This window comes from Euleptes europaea, chromosome 1 (assembly GCF_029931775.1).
Source record: "Euleptes europaea isolate rEulEur1 chromosome 1, rEulEur1.hap1, whole genome shotgun sequence".
NCBI classification, from domain to species: Eukaryota; Metazoa; Chordata; class Lepidosauria; order Squamata; family Sphaerodactylidae; genus Euleptes; species Euleptes europaea.
The window spans coordinates 147,575,103-147,590,011 of NC_079312.1; the positions used below are offsets into that span (position 1 = coordinate 147,575,103).

At 45.9% G+C, this 14,909-nt stretch overlaps 1 protein-coding gene across 1 annotated transcript in view; it reads left to right on the top strand.

Annotated features, from left to right (window-relative positions):
- The first annotated feature begins 284 nt into the window (after nucleotides 1–284).
- FIGNL2 (fidgetin like 2) overlaps nucleotides 285–14,909 on the top strand; it is a 64,640-nt gene continuing 50,015 nt past the window's right edge. Inside the window, exon 1 of the mRNA XM_056867065.1 lies at nucleotides 285–381. The gene's annotated coding sequence lies outside the window, so the exon portion shown is untranslated. The remainder of the gene's footprint in view (nucleotides 382–14,909) is intronic.

Consider the following 14,909-nt stretch of genomic DNA (forward strand, 5'->3'; position numbering starts at 1 on the left):
ACTTTGGGAGAGGTTCGGCGAGTCTTGCGGCGGCCCAAGACGCGCCGCTGACCGGCGGGGCTGCAACGAGCAGAAGCCCGGGAGGGAGGGAGGGAGGGAGGGGGGCCCAGCTCCTTGGGGGCGGGCAGTGGGAGGGGCCGCCGTGGAGCCGGAGGCGCCAGGGGGGGCGGGCCCGGGGGAAGGCGAGCGGCGGCCAGGCGGAGTCTTCAGCTGCCCGCAGAGGGGCGGGGCAGCAGTGGCAGCTCCGGGCGGCGGCAGGAGGATGCCGAGTCCAGCGGCCGGCCCCGGCCCCACCGCCTCCCCAGCCGCCGCCAGCGCGCCCGGGCCATGCGGACGAGGGGGCTGCGCCGGGTTCCGCTAGGGGCGAGCAGGGATGAGTAGGTAGGTGAGCAGGGGGGCGGGCGAGGGGGGCGGGGGGCCGGGCTCCGGACCACGGCGCCGGGTCCGAGGAGCTCAACTCTCGGCGGGACCTTTGGGGCTGGGGAGGGGCCGTGGGCTCACTCGGCCGGGGCGCCGGGCTGCCTGTCGGGGAGGAGGAGGGGGGTTGTTTTCCTAGCACGAGGAGTCCCCGGCGTGGGAGTGGGGCGGGGTGTGTGGGCCGGGGGGCCGTCCCGGGGGGGGGGAGCTAGCCTGCTTGCAGAGGCGCCCGTGGGGCGAGGTCCTTCGGATTGACGGAGGGGGGTCTCGGGGGAACTTTGCCTTCGCGCAGCTCCGGGACGGGAGGGCCGAATCGCAGCAGAGGACGGACAAAGCTTGTTGTGGCCATTTCTGCCCCGGGGTGTGTGTGTGTGTGTGTGTGTTTTGCCCGAGATTTGGCCGCTCGCTGGAGGCCCCTTTCCCCCCTCCGGACCCTGCAGACTCCCCAGTCCGCCCCCGGGCAGAGCTCCGAGGACTCGGAGGGGGGAAAAGTGGCTCCAGCGAGCGGCCAAATCCCGGGCAAAACCCGCCGTGCCGAAATGGCCTGTGTGTGTGTGTACGCTGCCCGGGGGTGGGGGGGGGTGGGTGGGGGGTGGCGAGGCTCTCTCTGACAGGGTTGCTCAAATCTTCTTAATTGAAAGCCTGACCGCTATTTGGTGGGGTTGCCTCTCCCGCAGACCCCTTGAAGCCCCCTGGGGCACCTCCTCATTAGCCCAGCATTTTTCGAAGTGCTGCTCATGCTATGTCAGTCCAGAGAGGAGGGGGTTGCGCCGGAGGGGGGAATAGTCAGGATTTGGGGTTGATTCCGGGGGGGGGGGGGAAGGGAGAGGCCTCTATCGGGGCTTCTGCACACAAGAGCAAAGGTGGCAGAGGCCGGGAGCGCGGCGGGCGCTGCGGGCCACAGGGCGGTGTGCGCGCAAGGCGAGATTGCACGACGAGGTTCCCAGAGGGGGCAGGCTGGGAAGAAGGGGTGCGACTTATAGGGTTTGCGGGCTCTTCAGGGAGGAAGGGACTGCTCCCTAGTGCAGTATAGTTGAATCCTCTCGGGTGGGGTGGGGGGCGAGGTAACGTGGAAAGATGCACCGGTTCTGTAGGCTGGCGAACAGGAGCCGACCGCGGGTACGTTTGGGGGCGGCAGAAAACCCCGCGTCCTTTGTTTGGATGCTGTGTCTGCAGTGACCCCTGGGGCCAGAGAAGCAGCCATCTCCGGAGGAATTTTGATTCAGCGTGGCAGTGGCCTTTTTCTTTGCCACTGCTCGGGGTCTCTATCTTGCAGGCGTTAAGGGGGGGGGGTTAAAAGTGGGAGCCTCCCTCACCAGCATGCGTTCCTATTGATTGCTTCTGCAAATCTCGTCCGGCTGTGTGGGGTTAGTTGTCTGTCAGTTCGCCACGCTTGCAGGGAGCCCTGTGCAGAGTGGATTCAAACCTTGTCCTGTTCAGCCTGCGTCTCTCTCAGCATCCACAATGTTATTTTGCATACTCTAGCAATGCAAACCCCAGGCAGATAATGGAGGCCGGAGCAGGGGAAGAAAGGGCTGTACAGAGGTTTGCTGGTTAGACTCACCAGGGCCCTTCCAGGGTGTGATCTCGAGGGCCTCGTAGCTCAAACACACAGACACGGTGCAGGTGTTTAAAACTTAAGCGAGCGCCAGACAGGTGATCCCTGCAGAGAACAAGACCTTCTGGAATCCCTAAAGGCAAGCTTGAGCCCCTCTGATCTGTCTCCACTCCTGCCGGTTTGCTGGACACTCTTGAGAAAGCAATGTCCTGACATTGCCGCAAACAGAAGCGGTGGGATTTCCAGGCGGATTGTGGGTGCCCTGTTGCGAGTGCACAGCTGTATCTCGCACCCAGCGTGGGATGCTGTGCTGCCTGTTTGCTGTCATTCAGTTTTTCTTGGGGGGAGAGTGGAGAAGCACACCAAGCTCTGGAGCACAAGGAAATAAATGGCTTTCAAAACAATGACAGCGATTAACCTCTCTCCCCCTCCTGCACCTTCTCTATTGAAACCACACACTGTCCGAAAAGGTATGCTTTAGCAGGACATCACGAAGCAGCATGAGCGCTCTGATTTCTGCTGCCCTGTGTTAGGTCAGGCGGGATGATCTCGGTAGTGCTGTTGATCTTAATTTCTGGGCAGGTCGGGTGGAAGGCTTGCCTCTTTTCTGTTTTATGCAGCATTCAGCTTCCTTCAAGCACATATTCTTATAACTGTTTTGTTTTCCCCTCCTGGTTGCTCCCTGGAAGGTCTGGGATAGTTTGAGCTTGGAACATGGCCTCTGGCTTTCATGGCTGTATGTTTAAAGTTCAGGCATTGTTCCTGTTTACCATGCGCATTTGTACTGAGGGAAAATGGCCCTCGCATCAATGTGCAAAAAGCAGGTCTCCACTTTCTTCATTACTCGATACAGGAGCCGATCGTTTCATTTTTCAAATATATACATACACACCTATATAGAATGTATGCATGACTATAGCAGTCTTCAGATTGAGGTGGCCAAATGGAGTGCCCAAGGATCCTGCCTCCTCTCTTTAGCCATCAATTTGGAAATTACTGTTCATCGACTGTACTAATTGGAAAGAGTATTTCATTGTTATTTTTAATAGATTGGCGATTGGGTTTCCAAATTGCTGTAGTTAGATTTGCAGGCCAAAAAGTCCAGTGGGTGGAGTATTCTTTTGCTGTCTTGTGGCTACTGGATAGATAAAAATGGGGCCACGAGCTATAAGTGGGTTAATTGGAAGACTAATGAACAGAGGTTTTAGTGGATTAATTGGTGGGGCCAGCTTGAGTTGTTGGTGGTGTGAGTTAAGGTCACACTTGTTTATTTTTGAGACTGACTATAATAGAGAATGAGTGAACAGTTTCTTTCATTCTGATAAGGAGGGCTACCAACTTCTTTATCAATTTATGAAAACTAGGCTACATTTCCTTCAGTCACACAATGGACATCTATATTGAGGCTCTGGTGATGTAATCAGTGAATTTGTAAAAATACAGATTAAAAATAAGGCTGTAAATGGTGTTAAAAATCTTTAATTGGTAGACACTGGTTCAGGGACCTCCCCCCCACACACACAAATAAAAGCATTGGACACAATTAGTTCTGCAATCCTCCAAACCCCTTTCTTGGGAATAAGTACCATTGATCACAGAGGAATTTTCTGTGAGTAAATTTGTGTAGGATTACACTCTTAGAGTGGTAAGTATATTATATAAGTAAAGACTTTCCTTTAAAAGTCTGCCATGACAATCTTAAATGATAAGAAGGGTCCTTTTATGTTTTGATGGGGAAGAAAGTGTGAGCTGGTACAGTTTTCATAGTTCTCAAAGCAATATTTTTAAACCGTTACCAAAGGTGTAAGCACACATATTTTTGCCTTTTCGGGCTTTCTTTGAATTCAGCAGTGATCCAGAATGGTGATTAGGGGTATAGTGTGCTTACTAAATTAAAAAATTGGCCTCAGTTCTCTTTATTTAGCCATGAGTGTGTTTATACTTTCCCTTGCTGCTCTTTGGAGGGAATCTGTGACAGATACTGTATTGTATCCCTCAAGGAAAAAAAGTCCTTTTACACCCGATTGTTTACAATGGTACATTATTACAGTTAAAGTATGGGGTTCATGGGTGATACATTGCAATCCCTTTCTCCTTGGTATTCTTTAAACAAGGCATCTTGCTAGAATCTGCTTTTAAAATGCTCCTGTGAGTGTGTGTGTGTGTGTGTGGGGGGTGTCAGGTTTTGGGGCTTTGCATTTTGGATATGTTGGGGGTGGGGGCAGTTTGTGCTGCTTAAGCTGCAAAGCAGCAGAAAGCTGAAGCTTCTTTCATAATGAGTTTCCTTTTAGCTCAGCTCCAGGGAACACTTTAGCTAGCAGGCTTTGTCCTGGCTTCCATTCTCTCTTAGGAACCCCCCCCCCCTTTCCCTGCATTCTTTCCTTTTGCCATTATCATTTTGGTTAAACAGAAAGACAACTTGTGCACCATATGGATCATGTTAACAATTGCTTATCTGGGAGATTCTCTGCTTTCTGCCCCCTTCTCTGCACCTCCCTGGCAGGTCTCTAGAGTTGGTATTTTTTTAATAATAGCATCTTCAGTTTGAGGCAACAGAGAGTTGCCTGTAGAGCCAGTTTGGCCAGGCTTCTGTTAGAGACACAAACTGCTTTCTTTCTGGCTGTGTCCCCCGCCCCCCTCGCTTCCCATTCGAAGCATTTATTTTAGGTTTCTGCTTCTTAGCTTGTCATGTGGAGTTGGTTAGGAAGGACTTCTTGAAGCTACATTTTCTACTTGGAAAACAGCACAGGACAAAACTTATAGTGGACTTTGGTTTCCAAAATATCTGGGCCTCCCTGAAAGTGGAAGGGGTTTGATGGCTCTCCTATGTCCTCCCTATATTGTTCACCATGCTAGGGAATATGGGAGGCATTCCTAACCAACCAAACAAATACATTTTAAAAACCCTAATTTCACAGATTTTATGGAAAGGTTGTAACTTGATACCTTCTATCCAAGAAAGAGATTTTTGGGGTCACAGAGGAAAGCACACAGAAAAGTTCAAGTCAGCATGCTCTATTAATGAAAAAAGAATAATTCATTGTTTGGAATTATTAGGAAAGGAAAATAAAACAGCGAGTAGTATAATGCCATTAGACAAGTGTAGAGTGTGGCCGCATTTGAGGATACTAGCTTGGATCATGTAGAACATTTCTATTGACAGAATGGATTTCTATCTATAGAGTGGAACTTCATCACCTCTCCTGCAGCTCTCCGGGATGCCTCCCAAATGCTTCTCGGGGGGGGGGGGAACCCCAAGATCTGCATGAGGGAGGGGAATTGGCAAAAACCACCTCCCTCTTACATTTGCTGAAATTCTCCGAGGGATCCATCCCACTGTGTAGGATGCTAATGACCACAATTCAAAAACAATTACTACAGAACTGGGAAATGGACAGCAGAGGGTTTTCCACATGCATGTATTTAATTTGTCTCCTCCTTAGAGAAAAGGTTGGGCCTTGTTCTCTCACATCTACCAACAAAAACCCACATTGGGTGTATTGACCGAGTCTTCTCCCTTATCTTTTTCTTTCCTTGGTTTCTTAACCCTAGTGAATATGCGCATTGCACATGCCCAGTAGCCCTGTTCTTCCAGCAAGATGCTTCTCCCTTGCACTGCTGGGCTCCTCTTCCTTCATTTCCTGCTCCTCGGAGTGAACCCTTTCCTCCTCTGAACTGCTACTTGTCTGTGGGTGGCTTGTACGCAAGACTCACCTGGTGACCCCCTGGGTGAGTTTCCTCCTTGATCTTTCACACCCTGTTGGAGTTGGGCAAGGATCACAATGTTCTTTATGCTGCATGCAGATGAAGTCATGACTACTTTTTCAGAGGTTGCTCTGTGGTTAGCACATGTTCATTGCATCCAGGTGTCCTCTCTTACAACTGAAGCCACCCTGGTCTCCATGGGTTAAAGGATAATCCAACACCCCTGAAGCGAGAAGGTTAGCTGTGGTGCAGGTGTGGCTTGACTTGACTCAAAGGCAGTTGATTGTGACAAAGATCTCCTCCTTTCACCAGGTTGTGCTGTGGCAGCAGCAGCAATGGAAACTGTTCTCTGTACTGCCCCGGCATCTGTGAAGTGTCATCTGTCAGAGTTATTCTGAGTGGTGAATAGCCTGGTAAATGCAGTCTGTTTTCACCCAGAGCTAGAGATAAGTTCTGTCCGTTGTAATGAATTTGCCACCTACTTAGCACATGAAACTGCTGTATTAGATTGACTTGGGGAGAGCACGATAATCAGTGTTTTGACCATAGATTCAGAACACACGGCAAGGCAGCTTGGCTAGTTATGTTTCACTTAAGAGAACATGTGGTGAAATGCAGATGCCCTTCTATAGCTTGGAGACTTCACTTTTTGCTAAATGGTGAGGACCAACCCAGAGAATCTAAGACCATTGCTTGCTGTCATGGTCAATACTCCTTGAGGGGGCAGGTCTGAAATTATTGGTTTAAGTTTATTTATTCCTGCTTGTCAGAGTCATCCAACAGTAAATCTTCTAGGAGTTAACCTGAAGACCTGTTCCAGAGCCATGCATTTCTTTGGGAAAATCACAGTAACTTTGCTGGCTCTTGACTTTGCCCCACCTCCCCACTGTGATTGAGTGTCCCGTCAAGTCACAGCTGACTTATGGTGAGCACGTAGGGTTTTCAAGGCAAGAGACCTTGGAGGTGGTTTGCCATTGTCTGCCTCCCTGTGGGCTGAGAGAGTTCTGAGAGAACTGTGGCCTTGCCTTTTCCCTTTCAGTCTAGCTTTATTCAAGTATTTTACCTGCCCTTTTCACTTGCTGTACTCTTCCCCACTGTGATTATCTCCTGCATTTGCCTGTACCTACCTTATAGAACTTCTCCTTCCTGTTAGCAGACTTTTCCTGTCCAGTTGTCTTGCGTGTTCTTTGCTCTGCTTCTGGCTGTTCCAGCTTTGTCTTCTGACTTCTGTGAAACTTTCCCTGGATTCTCAGCCCTGCCACTCATACAACTTTCTCTATATCCACCTTACTTATCTGGAATACCTCCTGGGAGAGAACTTCACTGTGTTTCTTTTACTTAATAGTTCTGATTCATCCATTATTTAGAGGCTTAACACTAAATTTTCTCCTACCTCTACAACCGTTAGCGTCCCTGACCTTGTGGGGACCCATGCAGTGAATGTAACTTCTTACTAAACTGTCTCTTCTTGCTGATTTCCCAGCTACTAAATCTCAAACATTGTGGGGTTTTTCTTTTTTAGGAATGAGAGTGATTGTTCTACAATACTAGATGCATTTGGACCACATGGGATACTTGAATCCATGCTAGTCTGTCTGCTGACCAGAAAAGGGGGATATTGGACAGTTTATGATGAAGAGACAAGCAAGGTTTTTTTTCCTGTAATCCTTGAATAAGGGTGGACCTTGTGTGCCCACTTCCCACTAAAGATTAGCTATGAAGTAGAGAGAATCCTGGTAATTTCACAGATTTAGGCTACATACATTGTGATAATCCGTAAATTGTTTAAACTCATGTTTGTGCTCTGGTTAGTCCAGCAGCAGATCCCAGTTTGTGCATAAATGTTTGTGGTAAGGGAGGACATCTTGCTGATACAGCAATTTCTGTGCCAAGGTGGCTGCAAGCAGTGATGCTGCTTAACTCCTATGGTGTCTCAACGGACCACCCTACTTCAAAATCCTGGTTTGTTGGACTGCCTTCATTCATTTATCACAGTTAACCAAGGTTTGATTAAATTATGGTTTATTGTGACATCCAAATGCAGCATTGATCACAGAGCAGGCAGAGCATTAGCCCTGCACACTCTCTCTGGGAAGATGAAAGCTCTCTCTTCTGGACTTGCATACACTGTGAGATGTACCAAAGGATCCATGTAGGGGAGCTTGTACTTATGATTTTCCAGCAACCAATCAAGGGCCACCAGTGACTGCTGGAAGCTAGTTGCGCCACTCTTTTCCTGTTCTCTCAATGATTATATTCTCTTATAGGCAGCCTAGTCAATTTCTCCATGATTTCTGTATGGTATTTGTCTGGCTGTGGTCCAGCAACCACATCTTACCCTAAAGTTTTCTTGCTCTCGTTACTAGGAGTGCTCAGTTTGGGAAAAGATACAGCTACTGAGTGTCCATTCTTTCCTCTCCACCTGGAGTGCTGATTCAGCCCACTCTGTCACATGTCTTGTGATGACGGTAAGGAGTCATCATATGCCACCCCCAAATGCCTGTGGTTTTTTGCACCTGGGCTAGCATTTTAAGATCAGCACCTGAAACGGGAAAAGTTACATAAGATCCAGAGACTGAAAGCCACCTTGAGGTGGGAGTAACTTACCTGGAGGGGATCTGGATTTTATAGTAGTTTTGATGTGGCGGTGATTTAACTGGGCTAGGGACTACAAATGTGCACGTGTCAAATTTTAAACTTCTAATGCAGTGCCAAAAAGGTGAAAAGGCCCCATAATTCGCCATATCATCTTGGCAAGAGAAGTTTTAATGCGAGATTTTGATGTGGTGAATGAATATAAAGCTGGCAAAGTGTCTTCCTGAGATTGAGAGAGCCAGTGTGGTGTAGTGGTTATAGTGTTGGGCTAGGATCTGGGAGACCCAGGTTCAAATCCCCACTGACATGGAAGCTCACTGAGTGATTTTTTTGCGTCACACACTCTCAGCCTTACCTGCCTGAGAGGATTGTTATGAGAATAAAATGGAGGAGAGGAAAATGTAAGCCACTTTGGGTCCCAGTTGTGGATAAAGGTGGGGTATAAGGGAAGCAAATAAATAAATGTGGACTGGCTTCTGTAAGGGGTTTTATGCATGGTCGCTTTACCCTCCTTTATTCCCTGTTTCAGCCAGGATAAAATTTTTGGGTATGCACGTTACTTCATTCCTTGGAAGCTCAACGCTGCTTCAGCGCAAAACGAACTCGGCTTTTCCCATTCCTTTTCTTGCCCAAATTAAACTGTGGATTCTGGAATCACTGAGTGAGCGTACAACTTTCTCGGGTTGAGCTTCACCCCACCCTTTTCCAAACCCCTCTTCAAGGCCGCATGCTGATAGCCAAACAGGGGAAGCACAGAAGATTGGCTTCTCTCACAGCCAATCACGAAGCAGTGTGTACAGAGGCAGGGATTCAAGTGCTTCCTGCTACCTCGGAGCTCTTTCAGAGCAAAAGAAAGGCTTTTTTAAAACAAGGCTTGGATCCCCCCCCCTTCTTTCAGATTGCTCCGTTTTTTGTTCTTAAAATGCTTTCTTATGCGGCAGTTGGGTTTGGGGGGAAGGAAATCTTCTCTCACGAGGTAAGCCAATTACAGAGCAGCATTTAAAGGGGTGGACTTGATTTGAACTTGGGAGACTGCTTTTCTGTATTCATGCCTCCATTAGCATACAGCTTTGTCCCTGATCATTCCAGCCAATGCATACAGTTTTCCCCAATCCAGGTTACTTTGATCCTGGCTGAAACAGGGAATAAAGGAGGTTAAAGCGACCATGCATAAATGACCTAAGTGTGTGAGCAAAAATACTATCAACCAAAGACAGCCCAGTATGTTATCTCCATATTGTACTTTGTATTCTCCACAGTGAACATAGCAGTAACTTTCTACACCAGGCAGCTTTGCTAATTTACAGTTTTGTAGTCCTCTTAATATATCTAATATCTGAAGAATATACAAATCCTGATGGATCAGACTAAATCTAATCCATTTAGTCTGTTTCTATCACTACCCAGCAAGGTGCCTCTGGGAAGCCCAAGAAACTGCTTTCTTCTGTTGATTGTTCCTAGTATCTGGTACTCAGATATACTGCCTCATGACATGGAGATTCCCCGTAACTATCATGGATAGTAATGATTAATTGATCTATCCCCTACAAATGTGTCTAATTCCATTTTAAAATCTCTAGTGTCCACCACTACACTGTACGATGATGAATTACATATATTGGCTAGGTGGTGTATGAAGAAGTATTTCCTTTTATTCTGTCCAGAACCTCTACTGATCAGTGTCATTGGATGACCCCCAAATTCAGATTTTCTGGAAAAGGGAGATTTATCTCTCCACACCTTTCATATTACTTTATATCATGTGCTCCATCTTCATCAAGGTTTTTGTAAATTGGAAAGCCCCAAATACTGTAGTCTTTCTGTGTAGTGAAGAAAAACGCTCCAGTCCCTTGATGATTTTGGTTGCCCTCTTTGTGCACCTCTTCTAGCTTTCTGGTTTTTTCCCCTGAGATTGGCTGGCCAGAACGGAACATTCTTCCTAGACTTATACCCTGTCATCAGCTGCAGTTTGGGTGACTTAAATGGGACAGGCAGCTTGGATGAGTTGTCTTCTGACAGTACAGGACCTGGAAGCCTTTTATCAACAGAAGCCGATCTTTATTACCCTATTCAAGGCCCTCCCATGGACACTGACTGCTTTGCTTTCTAGATCACGAATCATTGCCAGTTAAACATTGCCTTTTCTGCTCTAAAAATATAGATGTTTCCTCAAGTAAGTAAAGTAACTTTTTATTGCTAGCACTGCGCATCGCTTAAAATTAAATTTCCAGCCTTGCTGATGGAAGAACTATCACATCTTTGCTTTTACACTCCACCTTGAGTGGGGTTGTGCGTTTTGACTAGCGTAAGACCTAGATTTTGAATAACGTCTGGCATTTATATTTTCAAAGGGAGAATGGCGATCACTCATTTCCCCCAATATGCTTTGGTGCATATTAATTTTGTAAACTGCAAAGAGTGAATCTCAAGGCAGTCCCTTATTGTAGATTGATCTCCACCTTGCCTTTTACCAGCAGTGTATTTATCCCCCCTTTTTTGTTTAACATTGAACCAGAGGAAAAGTGCCGTGATACTCAGAAACTCGTTCACTGTTTTGTGAATTTTACTTGCTCCTTATAAAGGTATTACACAAACTGTAGTTTGAATTTGGAGCTACACAGCTAAGTATTTTTTTTAAACTTGCTATACTGTTATTTGGTTGCTGAATTCGCCTTTGTCCCTATTCAAGTCTGCTGTTCTCCTTTCCTTCTCTCCCTTTACAGCTTCTTCAAACAAAACCAATTCTCTCATGCTCTTTGAGAAAAAGAACACTTTGAACCATAATTTAACTGTGGCTTCTTTCTCCTTGGACAAAGGGCACTTCTCTGCAGTTATCCTTGTGACAGTAATCTGGCTAAATTTGGTGGTAATAAAAGACTACCCTGCATAGGAGAGAGAGGAGGGGGCCAGGTGAAATACTTCATGTAAAATATTGGGATTTATTTTTATTTTTTAAGGGGGAAAGTATAGAAGTATGTTGATTTCTCTCCCCAGGAATACTTCATCAATTTTCCTCTGAACAGGAAGTGAGTGTCTTGCCATGAACCAAGCACAAGTCCTCCAGAGTGTCATGTCCTTATTTCAGCAAAATGCAGTTTTGCAACTCTGTGGGTGCCTTGTTAAATGTGATAAAATTAGTTGCATTTTTGATGGTCATGTCAGAACAGAATATTTCAAAGATGAGCATCTGTTTATGGAGCCTTATTCAAATGAGACTCTTTGCTCATGGAGGTGTGCAGCCCAATATACACCTGAAGACATCTCTTGAGATTTTTAGAAATGTGCCCTTTAAAAGTAATTTTTAAAAGAAAGGAAGGAGAGCTGAGATTATGGGTATGAGTAATTACAATAAAGAAAAACACTCAAGGCCAGGGGACTTGTTTGGATGATGTTTCTCCCTCCTCAGTTCTACAGTGACTTCAAGGAGAGGTGTTTTCTTCACTGCCCCCTCACCTTTTATACAGAGTGAGAGGGGTGGGAGAAAATGTGGGGAGTGGGTGCACACAGAGATGGGAATTATTATACCCAATTTATTGTTTGCATTTACAGTTTAATTTGCCTCTCACACAAATCTGTGGCAAAACCCACATTGATTTTAATAGATTGCATCTTGATTGTGATTAGGAGCCTCCACAGTGTCATCCCTAAACAGAGTGTATACCCTTCTTAAATTCATTAAAGTCAATGGTGCTTAGAAAGATGTAACTCTGTTTAAGGGTGTGCTGGGGTATTCTGGGTCGTGCTTTTTTCATAAGGGCCATTATGCTTGGGCCGGAGTATATATTTCCTTAGGCTTTCTTGATTCTAATGTGTGGGTTTGATTGTGGATTTCTTTAAGTAAAAAAAAAATTCATGGTCCTGTTGTTTTTTAAAAAACATTTTTTAAAAAATAAAAGCTTACGGCAGGATATTCTGTATCTAATTATATTCCTTTAGTGCCTGCCTTGGTGTCAAGACAGCATACATCAAATGACCTTTGGAGTATGATGTGCTGTTAAAATGGACTCTGCTAAAGGGGTAGGGGAAATAATGGAATGAGTCAGTGCATGTGTGAAAGAGAGACTGAGCACTCTGATGTGGATGGCAACATGGGTCTGAGAAGCACAGGATTCCATGTAATTGACAGGTGGAGGAGAGGAGTACTTGACTGCCTGCTAGATCCCTAATGCTTTATTTTAGTGAATGGAATAAAGCTTCACTAATTGATGGCACCAGGATTAATGGTTGCAGAGATGTGTAATTAAAGGGCTGGGGTGATGCACTGCTAACCCGATCAGTGCAGTGGAGGTTAGGGAGGTAGAGTGTTTTGAAGGTGATGTGTCTTCTCTAGAGTCACAGCTTGGGTGGGACATTTCTGTGCTTGTTCCAGTTGCCTGGTCCCAGTCAGCAACTGCGCGACACTATTAATACACAGGGGAACAAAAGACATTGCCATCTTTAAATGAGAGCTAACCAAAGCAACTAGGGTCATTTATGCACTTGGACTCACGTTCAGCCCTGGTCTGACTCGGTTGTTCCTTGGAGCTCTGCCCAAATTCTCCGTCCATTAGAAATGGCTTCACTGCCAGCCCTCGCAATGTCCGGGTTTTCCCATTCCTCTGTTAATCCACCTTTCCCTCTAACCTGAGCTCAGCCCTGCTGAAATCTCCATGCAGATGGCAAAACCAGGCCACAAAAAGATTGGCTTCTCTTATAGCCAATCACAAAGCAGCGTGTAAAGAGGTGGAGATTCAAATACTTCCTGCTTCCTCAGAGCTCTTTCTAAGCAAAAGAAAGGCATTTTAAAATGGAGGTTTGTATTTATCTCCCCCTTTCTTTCAGATTGCTTTTTTTAATCTTAAAATGGTTTTTTATGCAGCAATTGGGTTTTTTTTGGGGGGGGGGAATCTTCTCTCACAGTGAGCGTTGCAATTACAAAGTCACATTTAAAGGGGCAGGACTTGATTTGAGCTTGGAGGCTGCTGGTGCAGAGATTGCCAACAGGAAAGTGTGGGTCCAGCCAGAAATGAACCTCAGGCAAAATTCTCATGCATAAATGGCCTAGGATGTTCAGGGGCCTGGAGATCAAACCCTAAGAGGAAAAGCTGAGGGACTTGAGAATGTTCAGTCTGAAAAAGAGGAGGTTAAGGGAGACATGACTGCTCTGTTTAAGTATTTGAAAGGCTGTCAATTAGAGGAGGGCAGGGAGCTGTCTCTGTTGGCAGCAGAGGATAGGACTCGCAACAATGGTTATAAATTAGGGGTGGAAAGGTACCAACTAGATGTTAGGAAACAATCTTTTACAGTAAGAGTAGTTCATCAAAGGAATCAGTTGCCTAGGGAGGTGGTGAGCTCCTCCTCACTGGCAGTCTTTAAGTAGTGGCTAGATGAACACTTGCCAGGGATGCTGTAGGCTGCTCCTGCATTGAGTGAGGGATTGAACTAGATGACCATATGGCCCCTTCCAACTATGATTTTATGAAATACTTAGAAAACTGAAATCTGTGTTCATTACTTGTAGCTTATCTATATTTCTGCAGAATTGTAGTGTACATAGTCCGCACTAAGATTTTTCTATAGCAGAGCAGACATGTCAGACTAATCTTATCTCCTTTTTTGAGAAAGTTACTACCTTGCTGGATCAGGGGAATGCTGTAGACATAGTTTATCTTGATTTCAGTAAGGCTTTTGATAAGGTTCCACATAATATTCTTGTTGACAAATTATGAAAATGTGGTTTAGATCCTATTTCTGTTAGGTGGATCTGTAACTGGTTGGCAGATTGCACCCAAAGAGTGCTTGTTAATGGTTCCTCATCCACTAGAAGAGGAGTGACTAGTGGAGTGCCTCAGGGATCTGTCCAGGGCCCTGTGTTGTTCAACATCTATATAAATGATTTGCATGAAGGAATAGAGGGGATGCTTATTAAATTTGCAGATTATACTAAATTGGGAGGGGTAGCAAATACAGTAGAAGACAGAGCCAGGATACAGGATGATCTTTACAGGCTGGAGAATTGGGCTAAAACCAATAAAATGCATTTCAACAGAGATAAATGTAAAGTTCTGCATTTAGGTAGGAAAAATCAAATGCATAATTATAGACTGGGGGAGACTTGTCTCAGCAGTAGTGTGTGTGAAAAGGATCTTGGGGTCTTAGTAGATCAAACACTGAACATGAGTCAGCAGTGTGATGTGGTAGCTAAAAAGGCAAATGCAATCTTGGGTTGTATCAACAGAAGTATAGTGTCCAGGTCATGCAAAGTGATGGTATCACTTTACTCTGCTCTGGTTAGACCTCACCTAGAGTATTGTGTTCAGTCTTGGGCACCTCAATTTAAGAAAGATGCAGACAAGCTGGAATGTGTCCAGAGAAGGGCAACAAAGATGGTGAACGGTCTGGAGACCAAGTCCCATGAGGAAAGATAGAAGGAGCTGGGTATGTTTAGCCTGAAGAGGAGAAGTCTGAGAGGTGATATGATAACCATCTTCAAGTACTTGAAGGGCTGTCGTATAGAGGATGGTGCCGAGTTGTTTTCTGTTGCCCCAGAAGGTTGGAACAGAACCAATGTGTTAAAATTAAATCAGAAGAGTTTCTGTCTAGATATTAGGAAGTATTTTCTAACAGTTAGAGTGGTTCCTCACTGGAACAGGCT